Source organism: Lactuca virosa, chromosome 7, assembly GCF_052849685.1.
Source record: "Lactuca virosa cultivar CGN04683 chromosome 7, Lactuca_virosa_CGN04683_v6, whole genome shotgun sequence".
NCBI lineage: Eukaryota > Viridiplantae > Streptophyta > Magnoliopsida > Asterales > Asteraceae > Lactuca > Lactuca virosa.
Window position 1 is genome coordinate 178,182,307 of NC_136432.1, and position 18,707 is coordinate 178,201,013.

Below are 18,707 nucleotides of genomic sequence, written 5' to 3' on the forward strand. Positions count from 1 at the left end.
ACATGGTCAACCAAATTCCAAACTTGGTTGTCATACATGGACTGAATCTCGCTGTCCATCGCCTCTTTCCTCTTCGCAGACTCCGGGCCTGCCATGGCTTCCTTATAGCTGTTAGGTTCGTCCAGATTCACTAGTGTACTATCACTAATGAACGTATCCCCTTCGGTAGTAATATGAAAACCATAAAACTGGGGTTGAACCCTAGCTCTATCGGAACGTCTAAGAGGTACGGATTCGTCAATCGGTTCAACCGGAGTTTCTTCCTCGGGTTGAGCGCCAGCGTTAGAGGTTCCTTCATTGTTCGGCTCTTGAATCTCTTCAAGATCGATTTGCCTCCCACTGTCTCCTTGGCTTATGAGTTCTCGTTCTCGGAAAAACCCTCTTCTCGCAACAAAGACAACATTGTCACTCGGTCTATAGAAGAGATATCCAAAGGACTTTTGCGGGTAGCCGATGAAAATACATCGCTCACTACGAGGTTCGAGCTTGTCGTGAGTCTCTCGTCTTACGAAAGCCTCGCAACCCCAAACCTTGATATGTCCTAACGAGGGAGCCTTCCCCGTCCACATCTCGTGAGGTGTTTTGGCAACCTTCTTTGTAGGGACTAAGTTAAGGATATGGGCAGCAGTCTCTAAAGCATACCCCCAGAATGAGATAGGTAACGAAGCACGACTCATCATGGAACGAACCATATCTAGCAAGGTTCGATTACGCCTCTCAGATACACCATTCAACTACGGTGTCCTAGGTGGCGTCAATTACGAAACTATTCAGCATTCCTTGAGGTAGTCGTGGAATTCCAGACTTAGGTACTCTCCACCTCGATCAGATCGAAGCATCTTGATTTTCCTGGCCAACTGATTCTCCATTTCTTGTTTAAACTCTTTGAACTTTTCAAAGGTTTCTGACTTGTGCTTGATTAAGTAGATATACCCATATCTGCTATAATCGTCGGTGAACGTCACATATAAGCGGTTCGCATCCCTTGTGGTGGATCTAAAGGTTCCACATACATCTGTATGTATGAGGTCCAATAAACCCTCACCCCTCGCACAAGTGCCAGTGAAGGGTGACTTGGTCATCTTTCCAAGTAAACAAGACTCGCACACGTCATCGTCCCTAAGGTCGAATGACTCCAATACTCCATCCTTTTGGAGTTGAGCTATGCGTTTCTTGTTGACATGTCCAAGACGACAATGCCACAAGAATGCTTTATCCATACTATTGGAAGAATCGACACACAACACATCATTTCCTAAGTTATCTACAACCATCACAGTTTCATATATTCCATTACAAGGCAATGCTTCATAATATAAAACATTATTAAGGTAAGCATAAATAGAACCCTTTTCATTATCAAATGAATATCTAAATCCTTGTCTATATAAATCAAGAAATGAAATGATGTTTCTTGCCATATCTGGCGAATAACAACAATTGTTTAAATCGAAACCTAATCCATTACTAAGCACTAAGGAATAAACTCCAATCTTAGTGACAGGCGACGATCTTCTGTTTCCCATGATTAGATTTATTCTTCCATGCTCCACATCCTTATTTCTTCTTAGTCCCTGCAAATCAGAACATATGTGAAAATCACATCCTGTGTCAAGAACCCAAGAATTAGCATGCGATGAATCATTAGATTTAATTGTGTAAATACCTGCGAAAGATGGCTTGACCTTCCCATCCTTGATGGCCTGCAGATATTCTGGGCAAGCTTCTCTTCCAATGCCCTATGTTGTGGCAGTGGTGGAACTTTGCCTCCTTAGGGTTAGAGTTGGGTTTAGCAGAACCAACTTTGGTTCCACTAGAAGAGGTACCATCTTGGGACTTTCCCTTGTGGTGGCTTTTTGAGGGAGCCTTCCTCTTCTTACCCTTCCCTTGTCCTATTGCCAAGACAGGAGCAACATCGGGAGTTGAAGTTGATGCAACAGATTTATCCTTGAGGTTGCTCTCCGCAGTCCTCAACAAGCCCTGAAGCTTGCTCAAAGAGACCTCCTCCTTGTTCATGTGGTAGGTCATGCGGAACTGGCTATAGCAGGGAGGCAAGGAGTGAAGGATGATATCAATTGCCAGCTCTTCATCAAAGTTCACATTTAACTTCAGCAGGCGATCAACATATCTCTACATCTTTTGCAGATGAGCGGTAAGGGACTCTCCATTACCCATTTTGGTAGTGATCATCGAAGTGATGATCTCATACCTTTCTTGCCTAGCGCTTTGGTGGTACCGGTCCAACAGATCTTGGTGCATCTCGTAGGGGTACATGTCCTCATAGGACTTCTGGAGTTCTGCAGTCATAGTCGCCAGCATGATGCAATGGACTTTCGTGGCATCACACTCGTGGGCCTCAAAGGCCGCGATCTCTTCAGCAGAGGCAGTGTTGATGTCAGTCTCCTTCAGCTTCTCATCGAGGACATACTCTTTGTCCTCGTAGCGAGTGACCATTCGAATGTTGCGGATCCAATCATCGAAATTGGACCCGTCAAAGATCACTCTCCCACACAAGTTCATGAGTAAGAACGAGCCAGAGGAGTTTGAACCAGAAGCGTTGTTGTTGACGTTCGAAATCTGAAAAAGAAAAAGGAACAAAGTTTGATTAGAAATGAATCCCCAATTAAACACCCAAATGAGAAATTAGGATTAGTATCCAAGAACATTATTTACAAATTAGATGAGGGATGCCGTAATCTAACAAGCAAATTATTTGAAGGTAAGTGAATGAAGATTCACTAATTTCCGCCATAAAAAACAAATTAAAGCTAAGTTTTAAATGTATTGAAAACTCCTAGATCTTTTCAGATTCATTGAACTTTTCAATGACATGTTTAAATCTAGATATGCCCCTCTAGTTTGTGACTAGGATGCCGAGGATCACAAGGCGGGTGTGAATAACCATGAAAATGTACATGGTGCCCTCATTATTACAGTCACCTATTCGATGTGCCGGTTAACAACACACGCTCCATCGAACTATGATAAACAATGAGTCACCCTTTGCCACCTTTCCTTAGAACCCAATTAATGTGCCGGTTAACCACACACGCTCCATTAATGTCTTAGCAAGGGTACAAATTGTAATTTCATGGAATTGCATCAAATTCACTTTTGCCTAAAGTAACTAAGATTGGGAATTTTGTGAAAACATTTAGTTACTTTTATAATCCATTATACTTATTAATGAGAAAATGGTTGCCCTATCCTACCCGTTCGGCTAACGACCCTCCACCAATCAAGGAAGCGGTGGGTGAGAGTGGACACCCATTAAACGGCCATTTTATAGGCCATAACCTTATACCCCCTTATAGATCGGCTTCGTGAATGAGGCCTACTAATGGTAAGACTAGCATTTAAGTTATATATATATATATATATATATATATATTAATCATATAATATTATAAAGTATAAGGTTGAATTTTAAAACTTGTAAAATTCTAAGGTTTGAAATTTAAATAGTTCAAATTAAATAGTGTAATCCCAAAATTTAAATTTCAAAACTTGAGGACAAGTTTTGAACTTTTCAAAACACAAAGAATCAAATGCAAAATAATTTTAAATTAAACAATTAATTTAATGATTATCTAAATTTGACCTAATCAAAATTATTTATAAGATAATTCACCAAATAAATTAAATAATTAAAGATTATCATATAATGAATTTATTATTCAAATAAATGGTAATTATCTTTTAAATTGGTAAGGATAATCATAACATATATATAAAAATCGAATTTTATTATTCAAAAAACAATTTCGGTAATTATCCAAACACAAAATTAGTCAAAAACCGAGTTTTGAGCCATCTGATCCACGGACTCGTCGAGTAGCCTACTGCACTCGTCGAGTCTGTCAGACAGACTGGGCTCACGTCGTGAACTCAGTGAGTCACGTCGTAAGCTGGGTATTTTTAAGAAAATAATTTTCATATCAAGCAATGAACGAACGTATGAGCATCAAATACAATTGAAACCAATCAAAGCTCTGATACCACTGATGGGTTTGAGCCAAAAGAACATTGTATGTGCTCATGCAAACCCTAATGCTTGGATCTAGGTTTCTCTAATTGTACATGCATTCATCCAAGACTTTCAAACCCTAGATCTAATGAGAGTAATTCGAAATTATAAGAAACAAATAAGATCTAGATCATTACGTCTTGTTATTTGCTTGAATCTTCTTGTCTTTGAAGCTTAGAGTCACAAGTATCACTCCTCTAATGGCTTACAAACACCAATAGCAAAAGAATGATCTTGGAAAGAGGTTGGAGGCTTCTTGAAATCGGCTCTATCACTCTTAGGGTTAGGGTAGCCGATTTCTGTAGCCTAGGGGTCCTATTTATACTGGAGGTGCTAAGGTTTCAGTCAAAAACCCTAATAGATTGCTTAGGCCTTAAGCTATCCAAGGAATCTTCTGGAATAGGGCCTTAGGGCCGAAATTAGAGATGGACAACTCCTAATTTCGTCCATGCCTAGCCCAAGAGGCTCCTCAGCCCAATATTCAACTATCACACATTTGACAGTTTAAGTCCCTAATATTAAATTAATATCTTTTAGCCACATAATTAATTTCTTAATTAATTCTTGTCTAATATTAATTTAATTATATGATTTATCCATTAATATATTATTCATATAACATATTAATAAATCATGATAACCTCTTTATTCACAAATCATCTTATCATGTTGCTTTGGTGAACGCAACCCAAAAGGACCATGCACAGCCGGGTCAAGTACTTACCAAATATAGTTACAGGCTTAGACACTAATCCAACAATCGAAACATAAAGTACAGAAAAAACAATGAACACAGACAGATAAACAAATCAATGTTGTAATTTGGACTTTACTAGAGCACTGAACTAAAACCACCACAACTGTTTAATTGTCAAATATATTTCACAACTGAAATTTAATTCAAATCGATCTGAATTTCGATAGAAAGAGACTTACTGAAAGAGTGAGGAAGAAAACGAGCTTGAAGGAGAACTTGTGGAGTTCTTTAAAACACACGTATCAAAGCACTATGAATCCAGAACCTAATAGTGATAGAGTAGTCCTCGTGGCGTTCTTGAAAAAAAATTAGGGTTTCAAACCTTCTATCTGCTTTCAAACAATTGGGGTTCTCGGTCAGATAGACGTGTAGACATGAAGGTTTCAACATGCCTATCGATGTTCCCGATACCATAACTCTCGAATTTGAAAACCTTCTATCTGCTTTATATTGGATCATATGATTGGAAGAATGTTGGTGGATGAAGCGTTCGTCGATAGGGCCGGTGTGCCGCCGCTGTGTGAGGCCAAAAGTGACGGTAAGTGTTGGAGGCGGTGGTGGTGGGTTAGGGCAGAGACGAAGGATGTGATATATGAGAGAATGATAGTCCTCGTGACGTTCTTGAAAAAAAAAGCCCTAGTTTTGGTCCCTATTTTGTAATAGGAACGCGCGTTTAAAAATTATAAAGCGACATGGTGCACAGGACATGCGTTTATGATGGGTGTCTTCCGTGTTTTTATTTTTTTTTTTTTTTCTGACACAAGTTTTAGGGCACGCAAAAATGCGCGTCCTAAATCCTTCAAAATTTTGGAGAGATGACATTATTTTTACGTCACACACTTTTGCGTATCGTAAATCCGTGCGCGTCATAAATTGCGTGTCATTAAAGGCCTTTTTTCTAGTAGTGATATTATTGTTTTAGTAAACCTGTTTTTCCTTCTTTTTTTCCATGTAATGTCTTTTCTACAATAAATGAACTTTCTTTATAATAGTTATTGTGATTATGTTTATTGGCTCATCATTTGTTTCTTATGTGAAGTTTAATATGAGTCCAACTGGAGCACAACATCAAGAAAAGCTTAGAAATCTTTGTATAGTTGATAGTGGTTGTATACATACTATTCTGAAATCAAAGATATGTTTTTCAAAATTAGTACCAACACAAATAATCATACATACAATATCAAGTCCTGCAGACTTGATAGTGGGAACTGGGAAAGCCCATTTTATATTACCAAATGGTACAAGATTTTGTATAGAAAATTCCCTATTTTCTCCAAAGTCTAATAGATACTTACTAAGTTCCAATGACATATATTTCAAAGGATATGACACAAAAACTGTAACCATTGAAAATAAGAAATATATGTATATTATAGGCAAAAACCATGTGCTTGAAAAATTACCGACACTTGATTCTGGTCTGCATTATACATATATACATATGATTGAATCAAATATTATATCATTCCAAAAATTTCAACAATTTTAAACTTTTCAAAACAACCCATTTACTGATAAAAGTGTTTACAAAAACATTGTCTCCAAAACGTGATTTAAAATCAGAGTCTCCCAAGATCCATTCCGTTGTAAAACCAACGATGTGTACGGTCACGCCTTCGCCTTGCCACGAATCATCTGAAGAACCTGAAACCATAAACAAAATTGTAATAAAAAATCTTAGTGAGTTCCCCCAAAGTACCAACCCACAAACAAATAGTATATTTACAACAACAGCATGCACTGGTTCCACAGCTAAAATACTAGATTTCCCCTGAGCCCACAGTATGAGTCTGGCCTGCTTATCGGGCCCACATCTCATATCCGCCCTACTCTTGAGCCCACGGGATAAGTTTGCCTTGCCCATGGGGCCTACAGCCTATGTATGGCTTGCTCCTAACCCAATCAGTCTTCGGACTGGAATACCAATGTTCAACCCTCACTACGAGTCTGACATACCAACCGGTCCTCAGCTCGTATCTGGAATGCTACTGAGCCCTCAGTATGAGTCTGACATTCCCTACCCGACCCTCAGCTCATATCTAGAATGCTCTAATACTCTCAAGCCCTCAGTACGAGTCTGGCATACCAACCGGGTCCTCAGGTCGTATATGGAATGCACCTGAGCACTCAGTATGAGTCTGGCATGCCCTACCCGACCCTCAACTCATATCTGGAATGCTCCAGGGTTTGTTGGCTATAGCACGAAGTAGTACAACCTCAACCCAACACAATATGCCGACAACTAACAAACATATACAAATAATCATGCAGACAAAATCATAGGTAGTCCTACTGATCTACCAGTCTAGCATATCGGCAACTAGCATATAATCATACAGATCTGTTTCGTACTCGACATATCAGTGAATAGCAGGATATTAAACAAATGGGCCAACCTTGGTGCCTTCGATCCATATGTACAGTGAGGAAAACTCACCTTGCACTGCCGAATCATACAGACGATCCTTGGCTGCTAGCTAACAGATCCCCAGACTGTCAATATCAAGACAACACCCCATTAACAGCTGATCCCACGAATAATCCCCGACTGCAGATCTACTAAAATCCACGCTCTATCAAATACCACAATGACAACCCATCAACCTAGCCCCTGACTCACATTATGAGTCCAATTTAGGGTAAATGACCATTTTACCCTTCCTCAAGCTTGGCCCAACCAGATGACCAAAGGCCCAAAATCCAAAATAAGCATCTAAAGCCCAAATATGGCCCAATTTTCCAAATTGGGCCCAATTCCCTTCGTGGGCCTTCACCCAAGAAGGTCCAACAAGCCACAATAGCCCAACCATAAAAATCCAGATAGCCCAATATGGCCTAACACAACCAAGCCCAAAACCGAAGCCCAAAACAAAAGAGACCAAGTCTGCTGAGTACGCGGGGCGTACTTAGCCTGTACACTCGGCGTACAACATGGAAGGCTTGTACGCGCAACGTACATACTTGTACGCCCAACGTACTCACCAGCCATGGACATCTTTCCAAATTATCACTTAATCCATGAAGACTTGGATCCAAACTCACATCTAACATCCCCAATGTAACAACCAGTTATTTCGGGTCAATAAAAGTCAAACAAGTCGAACCAAAAGTCAAAGAAATTCAACCAAAAGTCAATTATGTCAATAATAATTAAATAGTTTAAATTAAATAAGGAAAAGTACTGTAACACCGTAAATTTTCAACCCAAAATTTTCATTTTTAATACTCATAAACATATGTCTCATCATTAATTCTCAAAATCAATCAACAAGTTTTCCAAACAATTATTCAAATCCAGGATCCACAAACATAGCTCAATAACAAGGGTGTGTGTACAATCACGCCGGTGCCTTCCCGCGATCCTCTAAGGTACCTGAAACACATAACACATAACACGGTAATCACGAATGCTTAGTGAGTTCCCCAAATACCACACACATATAATTAGCCACTCGAGGCTATAACTCTACGAGACCTTCCGATCAATGTGTCTCAGTGGGACCTTCCGGTCCCACACCTCCGGTAGACCTTCCGGCCCTACCCATGATGACCTTCAGGTCCTAGCTCGGTTGACCTTCCGGTCCAAACCCTGTTGACTTTCCGGTCCAAACCATGCAAACATATACATATCACATATATCACATAACACTTATAAACGCATAAGACCTTCTGGTCACACATAACTACCACTGTAGGTAAGGTATAGTGAGAAGAATCACCTCGTAAGATAGCTAGTAAAAGTCTCGTGCCCGAAATCCGCGGTCTAGCCTCCGCCTATCACAAATTAATATTTCTAATTAATATTCTACTCTTATCTCTGAAAAGTAGGTAGAAGACCATTCTACCCTTCCGTGACCTCTTTCACTCATTTTGACCAAACCCTAAAGTCAATAGAAATCAACTCCAGTCAACGGTCCAACTTTGACCAGACTCGTCGAGTGCACTCGGGAGACTCGCCGAGTCCACTCGATTCATGGCAACCCCATCAAGCTCCAACTCGACGAGCTAACCCCTAACTCAACGGGTCATCATCTGACTCAGCTCGTTGGGACTAAACCCTGGACTACTCGCCGAGTCAACGACTTGACTCGGCGAGTCTATTAAGACTCTTTTGCATTCAGTCGATCTAGTGCAAGATACTTTCCCAAACTTCAGATCTATGCACTAAAGGCTCATTAATCACGTAAAGGTTCGGCCTTTATGACCATGCATCACTCATCTAGCTCTATTTGACAAAATAACCCTCATAATGGTGTCTTAAGCTCAATATTCTTGTGAGACTACATAAATCTGGGTTCTTGGGACTCTCTGGACCTCTCCAGGTCCAGATCTGATGTCTAAGCCTCAGAGGGACTTCACATATTTCATAACTCAACTTAAAAAAGGGTAAAGAAACCCTAAATTCATGAGATCTACTAATCAAATGAAAACGGGCATGAACTCATACCTTCACAGCAGCCTTGAATGAAATAGTGAAAGATCTGAGCCCCTTCTAGACAGCTAAGCTTGAACCCTCTCCTTCTTCCTTGCAAGAATGCACCAAAATGAAGAAATTAGCTCCCACTTTCTCTCTAAGCTTTGTGGATCGATTAGGGTCTCTCAAGGGAAAGTGTGGCCGCAAATGAAGGCCATAAGAGCCTTTAAATAGGCCGCAAACCCGAGCAATTAGGGTTTTCCTCAGCAGCGCTGACTCGGCGAGTCAGATACCCGACTCGTCGAGTCCGTTCATTAAACACGTCATCAAGTTGCGATCCCACTCGACGAGTTGAGGCACCAACTCGTCGAGTCCACCCAAAATTCTTAAAATAAATGCTTAAATTAATATACATGGAAACTGAATGTTACAATTCTTCCCCACTAGAATTAGACTTCGCCCTCGAAGTCTTGCTCCGCAAATAGTTCGGGATACTGCTCTCGCATCTCTGACTCCGGCTCCCAAGTCAGATCGGACCCATTCCGATGTTGCCAGTGGACCTGAACCAGGGGCACTTCCTTGTTCCTCAAAACCTTCACCTTCCGATCTATGATCATGATCGGCCTCTCGATGTAATTCAGGCTCGCATCCACCTGAATTTCCTCTAGTGGTACCATTGTCGTCTCGTCTGCCACACACTTCCGCAACTGGGACACGTGGAAGGTGTTATGAATCTGACTCAACTCTTCAGGCAGATCCAAATGGTAAGCTACCTTCCCCACTCTGGCGGTCACTCTGAAAGGACCGATGTATCGGGGTCCCAACTTTCCCCATTTTCTGAACCGTGTCACCCCTTTCCATGGGGAAACTTTTAGGAGTACAAAATCTCCGACCTGAAACTCGAGCTCGGATCGTCGCCTATCCGCATAACTCTTCTGGAGACTCTGGGCTGTCAGTAACCTCTGTCTGACCTGTTGAATCTGCTCAGTCGTCTTTAGCACTATCTCAGTGCTGCCCATAACTCTCTGCCCCACTTCTCTCCAACAGATGGGGGTACGACACCTTCTCCCATACAGGAGCTCAAAGGGAGGCATACCAATGCTCGAGTAATGGCTGTTTTTGTAAGAAAACTCAGCCAAGGGTAGGTATGTGCCCCAACTCCCATCGAAGTCCATAACACATGCTCGAAACATGTCCTCGAGCGTTTGAATCGTTCGATCGCTCTGTCCGTCTGTATGTGGGTGGTAGGCGGTACTAAAATGCAATCGCGTTCCCAAATCCTCATGGAACTTCTTCCAGAATCTGGAAGTAAAACGCACATCCCGATCCGACACTATTGACGTCGGTACTATATGCTGAGCTACCACCCCTCGCACATAAATCTCAGCTAGCCTCTCAGCAGAAGAGCTCTCACTAATAGCAAGGAAGTGAGCACTCTTCGTCAACCGATCCACAATCACCCAGATCGCGTCAACCCCACGCGCCGTTCTCGGTAATTTGGTGATAAAGTCCATCGAAATCTATTCCCACTTCCATTGGGGAATCTCCAGGGGCTGTAATGGACCATGCAGATGCTGGTTCTCTGCCTTGACCCGGCGGAAAGTCAAGCACCTCTCAACTATCCACGCGACATCCCTCTTCATACAAGGCCACCGGTAATCTGTCTTCAGATCCAAATATATTTTTGTGGCCCCGGGATGGATCGAGAATCTCGATCTGTGCGCCTCCTCCATCAGTATACGCCGAGCCCCACCTGTATATGGCACCCAAATCCGCCCTCGGAAGGTCATAAGTCCTCGACTATCTGTCACAAACTCGGACACCTGTCCAATCACCCGCTCCCTCTTGCGGTTCTCTGGTCTCACGGCCTCCGTCTGGGCCTCTCGAATAATATCCAATACGGGAGTCATTACTGTCATCCTCATGCATATATCCCGAATCGGGGCACTCTCTCATCTGCGACTCAGGGCGTCGGCTACCACGTTAGCCTTGCCCGGGTGATACAAGATCTCACAATCATAGTCTTTCACTACATCTAGCCACCTTCTCTGACGCATATTCAGGTGAGGCTGATCCATAAGATACTTCAGGCTCTTTTGGTCCGTGTATATGGTACACCGAACCCCGTACAAATAGTGACACCAGATCTTGAGGGCGAACACCACCGCCCCCAACTCCAAATCGTGGGTGGGATACCTCGTCTCATGAGGCTTCAGTTGCCTCGAAGCGTATGCTATCATGTGCCCTCTCTGCATGAGCACTGCACCCAACCCAGATATAGATGCATCGCAGTAGACTATAAAGTCCTCCATCCCCTCAGGAAGGGCTAACATCAGAGCTTCGCACAATATCTGGCGATGAGTCTCAAACGAGGTCTGCTGCTCGGGACCCCAAGTAAAAGTAATGCCCTTTCGGGTCAATCTGGTGAGTGGGACCGCAATCTTGGAGAAATCTCTGATGAACCTCCGATAGTAGCCCGCCAACCCCAGAAAACTCCTGATCTCGGTGGGGGATCTCGGCACTTCCCAACTCATAACAGCCTCAATCTTGGCCGGATCGACTAAAATCCCATTCTAATTAACGAGGTGCCCCAAGAACTAGACCTCTCGTAACCAGAAATCGCACTTGCATAATTTGGCATAAAGCCTCTCCGATCTCAATACTCCAGGGATCTCTCTCAAATGCTTCTCATGTTGCTCTCTGGATTTCGAATACACCAAGATATTGTCAATAAACACGATCACCGATCGATCCAACATAGGCCTGCACACCCGGTTCATGAGATCCATGAACGCTGATGGTGCATTGGTGAGCCCAAAAGGCATCACCACAAACTCGTAATGCCCATAACGAGTCCTAAATGTTGTCTTCTGAACATCCTCGTCACGCACCCTCATCTGATGATACCCATATCTTAAGTCAATCTTGGAAAACCAAGACATACCCTGCAACTGATCGAACAAATCGTCGGTCCTTGGTAGTGGATTACGGTTTTTGACCGTCAACTTGTTCAACTCACGGTAATCAATGCACATCCGGTGTGAACCATCCTTTTTCTTGACAAAAAGGATCGGTGCTCCCCACGGCGAACTACTCGGCCTGATAAAACCCTTCCCCAACAACTCTTGGAGTTGTGAGGACAACTCCTGCATCTCTGGCGGCGCAAGGCGGTAGGGTGCCTTGGCGATAGGCGCCGCCCCCATAATCAATTCAATACGGAACTCCACCTGCCTCTTAGGAGGCACACCCGACAACTCCTCGGGGAAAACATCCAGAAACTCACTCACTATCCGAACAGCGACAAAACTCGGTCTCTCAGCAGCAACTCGCGTATCCATCACATACGCTACAAAAGCCCTACAACTCTGCTGTAGACTCTGTCTCGCCCTGGCGGCCGAACAAAATACCGACCCAGATCGAGTACCCTCACCATATACTATAAGCACTCCCCCACTAGGGTCTCGTATGGTCACCAATTGACGCTCACAGTCGATCACCGCTCCAAATTGACTCAACCAGTCCATGCCCACAATGAAACAAAAATCCCCCATCGCAATCGGTATCAGATCTATAGGGAACTCAACACCGAAAATCTCAAGTATACATCCCCGAATCACATCAGTAGCAAAAACCTCGCGCTTGCCGGATATGGAAACTCGCAGAAGTCTACTAAACGCCTCCCGTCGGATGCTGATGTGACGGCTAAATGCTAACGACACGAAAGATCGACTCGCACCCGAGTCAAATAACACTAAAGCTGGTACATTACTCACAAGAAAAGTACCTACGCATACCACAATATAAGCACAACATATCCTAACAATAGAATAAGTAAAAGAGTACATACCAGCCACAACATCAGGTGTTGCGCAGACCTGCTCCACTGTCAGCTGGAAGGCTCTCCCGCGAGCCCTCGGTACCTCGGACTTTGCTGGCCGACTCTCAGAACCTCGTGCAGTAGCAGGGCCAGATCCCTATGCTGATCCCTGTAGTAGCTGCGGGCACTCGGCCTTTCGGTTTCCAGTTTGGTTGCAGTGAAAACAGACCATGAACCCCTTGGGGCAATCCTTGGCTATATGACCCTCTTTGCTACATTTGTAGCAAGCGCCTGCTCGACAGATCCCCTCATGTCCCTTACCGCACTTCCCACATGTGCGCCCCTTCTGGCCTCTAGATCTCAAATCAGCGGGCTTTGCCCGCTTGGCTACCGGCTGAGACTGTGTGGGCCGCCTATCCCTCCTCTGAGACTCCGCCTCCTCCCTGGCCTGAGTCTCCAGCTCAATCTCCCTCTTCCGAGCATTTGCCTGGAGCTCGAAAAATGTCCGGTATGTTGAGTTCGCCACGAACTCACGAATGTCTCTCCTCAGTATGCTCAGATAACGGCTCATACGTGCCTGCTCAGAAGACACGAGCTCAGGGAAAAACAACGCCCTCTCATGAAACATCCTCGTGATCACCGTCACAGAATCAGTCCCCTGCTTGAGGGACAAGAACTCCTGGGCCAACCGTTCCCTCTCCACCGGGGGAACGTACTCGTCCAGAAACATAGTGGTGAACCTCTCCCAAGTCACCGCGGTAAGCTCTGCAGTAGTAAAGTCAGCTGTCACAAACTTCCACCAGTCCTTCGGTCCCAAGCAAAGCTGGTTCAGCGCGAACCATACCCTCAAATGTTCCGGGCAGGAACAAGTGTAGAAACACCCCTCAATGTCAGAGATCCATCTCATCGCCGCAATCGGATCCTGAGTCCAATCGAACTCTAGTGGCTTCGTGTTGCTGAACTCCCGGTACAGCAACGAGTCACCTCCCTCTGGCCTGGCAGCAGCGACGGCTGTAGCAACAACAGCCTCGGTAAGAGCAGCATATCGCTCGTCAAATGTCTCAATCAACGTGTTCTTGATAGACCCAAACATCTCTGGTATCTCAGCTCGAATGGCTGCGGCCACCTCCTCGTGAATCAACATACAAATCTCCTCATCACTGGTACCGCTGGTACCACTGCCTCCTGGGTTGTGGCGCGTACCCACCATGATGTCTCTGAAACACAACATAAATAATCAGAGACTCGACCGAGATCACTCACACTCGATTACTCGCTCCTACTTGTCCTCTAGCACCCTCAGGATTCTTACTTGGGCTGCTCACTGATCCGGTGTTTCCAATAGTACGGGCCCAATACTACCTTCCACACCGCATCTGTGTTCATCCCAAGTCCTCCTCCTAGGATCCTAGCTCACAAGTACTCTATCTCTTGTCATACATCGACTACTATCATAAAAGATCTATCATGAACTCATTCCTGCTCCCTATTTGCACTCAAGCAAATCACAGATAGAAAACCCCTAGGCTAAGGCATCACAAATCAGACCACTCTACTCCTAAATTATGAAATACCTAGCCTACTCTCTAACATGCATAACATATCTCATAACAGCTCGTAACACATAAAGTAAGGGTATTTTGGGAAATCACCGTTCGGGCGCTGGCTGATTGTACACACTAATCCTTTCCGCTTTTTCTGGAAATCTCTTACTCTTTTTGAAAAAATTGTTTCTTTTTCAAAACTTTTCTCAAATCCTCAGTTTGAGTCCAGATATGCCCGAAGGTATATCCGAATCCCTCAAACCAAGGCTCTGATACCAATTTGTAACACCGTAAATTTTCAACCCAAATTTTTCATTTTTAATACTCATAAAACATATGTCTCATCATTAATTCTCAAAATCAATCAACAAGTTTTCAAAACAATTATTCAAATCCAGGATGCACAAACATAGCTCCATAACAAGGGTGTGTGTACAATCACGCCGGTGCCTTCCCGCGATCCTATGAAGTACCTAAAACACATAACACATAACACGGTAAGCACGAATGCTTAGTGAGTTCCCCAAATACCACGCACATATATTTAGCCACTCGAGGCTATAACTTTACGAGACCTTCCGGTCAATGTGTCTTAGTGGGACCTTTCGGTCCCACACATGTGGTAGACCTTCCGGCCCTACCCATGATGACCTTTCGGTCCTAGCTCGGTTGACCTTCCGGTCCAAACCCTGTTGACCTTCCGGTCCAAACCGTGCAAACATATACATATCACATCTATCACATAACACTTATAAACGCATAAGACCTTCCGGTCACACATAACTACCACTCTAGGTAAGGTATAGTGAGAAGACTCACCTCGTAAGATAGCTAGTAAAAGTCTTGTGCCCGAAATCCTCGGTCTAGCCTCCGCCTATCACAAATTAATATTTCTAATTAATATTCTACTCTTATCTCTGAAAAGTAGGTAGAAGACCATTCTACCCTTCCCTGACCTCTTTCAATCATTTTGACCAAACCCTAAAGTCAACAGAAATCAACTCTAGTCAACGGTCCAACTTTGACCAGACTCGTCGAGTGCACTCGGGAGACTCGTCGAGTCCAGTCGATTCATGGCAACCCCAGCAAGCTCCAACTCGACGAGCTAATCCCTGACTTGACGGGTCACCATATGACTTAGCTCGTCCGGACAAAACCCAGGACTACTCGCCGAGTCAACGGCTCGACTCGGCGAGTCTATTAAGACTCTTTTGCATTCAGTCGATCTAGTGCAAGATACTTTCCCAAACTTCAGATCTATGCACTAAAGGCTCATTAATCACGTAAAGGTTCGACCTTTATGACCATACAACACTCATCTAGCTCTATTTAACAAAATAACCCTCATAATGGTGTCTTAAGCTCGATCTTCTTATGTGACTACATAAAGTTGGGTTCTTGGGACTCTCTGGACCTCTCAAGGTCCAGATCTGATGTCTAAGCCTCAGAGGGACTTCACATATTTCATAACTCAACTTAAAAGAGGGTAAAGAAACCCTAAATTCATGAGATCTACTAATCAAACGAAAACGGGTATGAACTCATACCTTCACAGCAGCCTTGAATGAAATAGTGAAAGATCTGAGCCCCTTCTAGACAGCTAAGCTTGAACCCTCTCCTTCTTCCTTGCAAGAATGCACCAAAATGATGAAATTAGCTCCCATTCTCTCTCTAAGCTCTCTGGATCGATTAGTGTCTCTCAAGGGAAAGTGTGGCCGCAAATGATGGCCATAAGAGACTTTAAATAGGCCACAAACCCGAGCATTTAGGGTTTTCCTCAGCAGCGCTGACTCGGCGAGTCGAATACCCGACTCGTCGAGTCTGTTCATTAAACACGTCACCAAGTTGCGATCCCACTCGACGAGTTGAGGCACCAACTCGTCGAGTCCACCCAAAATTCTTAAAATAAATGCTTTAATTAATATACTTGGAAACCGGATGTTACAAGTACTATTTCTTTTAAGATTCTGGGTTTTTGGAATCAAAAACCACTTGGACCGAAATCTGATCCTTAGGCCGAGAACCATGTTGGACCGAGAACTACTTGAGACCGAAAACACTTCTTAGCCGAGGACCCACCTAGACCGAGAACTCCCATGACCGAAATCCCTTATAGACCGAAGACCCTAGGTTCTCCGTTGGAATTTTGACCGAAATCAAGGTTCTCGGTTGGAAGATAAGCCGAGGACACCTACCTTATCTTTTGGCACACTATTCAAGGTGATAAATCACACATTTCAATGCAAACCACGTCATCCTTACCCCCCCCCCCCCTTTATAAGCATTAGGACCGAAATCACCTCCCGTTCTCACATTTACACTTCCAGATTTCCTTCACTTTTCTCTCAAAACTAATACTTACAATCTTCAAATCTTCATAATTTCTCAAGAACAACTTCATATCTACTATAGTTTCCAAGAACATCTTCAACACTTACCAGGAAAAACAAATACTTCAATCATTTCTTAGGAATTAATTGGTAAGTTTCCTTATATCACCTAGTGTTTATATAACACTTTATTGATAAGTTTATCTAATTTATACACGGTATCATGTGTTAAAATAAATTAGGATACGACTATATTCACGTGTTCTAACGCGAAGAACATCGCCACTCACACCGTTATCCAGCCAAGAACACACCCAAGGTGAGTTCATACCCCTATAGTTTTCATGATTTTTATATGTTTTAGGGGGGGATACAAGTATAACACAAGAAAAATTGTGTTAATATACAATCCGTTACACTTATATTTTGATAAAATATAAATATACATATGGGTACAAATTTGATTACGATAAAACTTTAACCCTTTTGTAACAGACTGATCAAAAAGGGTATAATTATATATAAACATATAGAATAATTATTATTTCATTTCATTTTATTATCAAGGTAACTGATAATAGTATACAAAAGATTCACTATTTCAAACGAAACATTTCTATAAACTATAATAGGTATAGTTTATGGAATATTCACACTATTTTACCCTGTTGGAGACACATAAATAATTATTTAAAAGAATAATTATTTTCATACTAGGTACACACTATGAAGAAGTGACACCTACAATTACAAGAAAAAGGGATTTTCATCACACTATACTTAAACCAGTTAATACAAGGTTGTGAGACACTATATTCACATACTTTCCAGAGTACACGCTAAAGTCCTGTATTGTAATCAGAGTCTCTTGTAGGGATAGCGTGACACTTGTGTATAGATCTATACGGGACTAAAAATCTTGCACCTAAACTTTTAGCTACAGTTAGACCGACAGGTCTGGGGTGACAAATGACTTACCAATCCGACGCCTGAAGAACATCGTAGCAGGGAATCTACGTCATTAGCATGGTTATAATAACTCACAATGGGTATTAACAATACGTTTGGTTTACGAATACCCACATGTCTTCAAATGGTTTTATTTATATAAAACTACGTTACACTATTTTCCAGTATAACACAATTTACATTTCTAGAAATATACATTCAAAGGGTTTTACACAGATACGATTATAGTACGTTATTTTCTGGTACCATACAACTTACAATTCTGGAAACATGCATTCAAATGGTTTTATAAAGATATAAAACTACACTATACTACTACAAAGTACATCAACACTTATACATTTTGGTCTTGGAACATTTAAGGTTACATTACATTTAAAAGAAAATATTGAATTTTCTGGAAGGACATACTAACATTTTCAAGGAACAAAGACATAGATTTCTCATATAAAATATTGATGAACTCACAAACTTAATTGTTGACACTCTTTACAAAACCACTTGTACTCTCAGGAAATCTGTAGACAGGTACCCACACAGGTTTTGGTGAAGACGGAGCTTAGTATTGTTACGTCTTATATTTTTTTGTATGCTTTTGGAGTCAAAAAATGATTCAAATACAATGTAAATATTAAATTATCAATACAATGTTTGTAGTGCTTTGATCTCTATTACACAATTGTTATGATTCTGTACATGATGTCATCCGCCCCCGAACGTTTCTGCCGTTTACTCAGTTCGGGGGTGTGACAAATTAGTATCAGGGCATTGTTTATAGTGAACTAAGTATATCAAACCATATAAGATATATAACTATAAACACAATGGGGCTAAAGCACTCTGTCT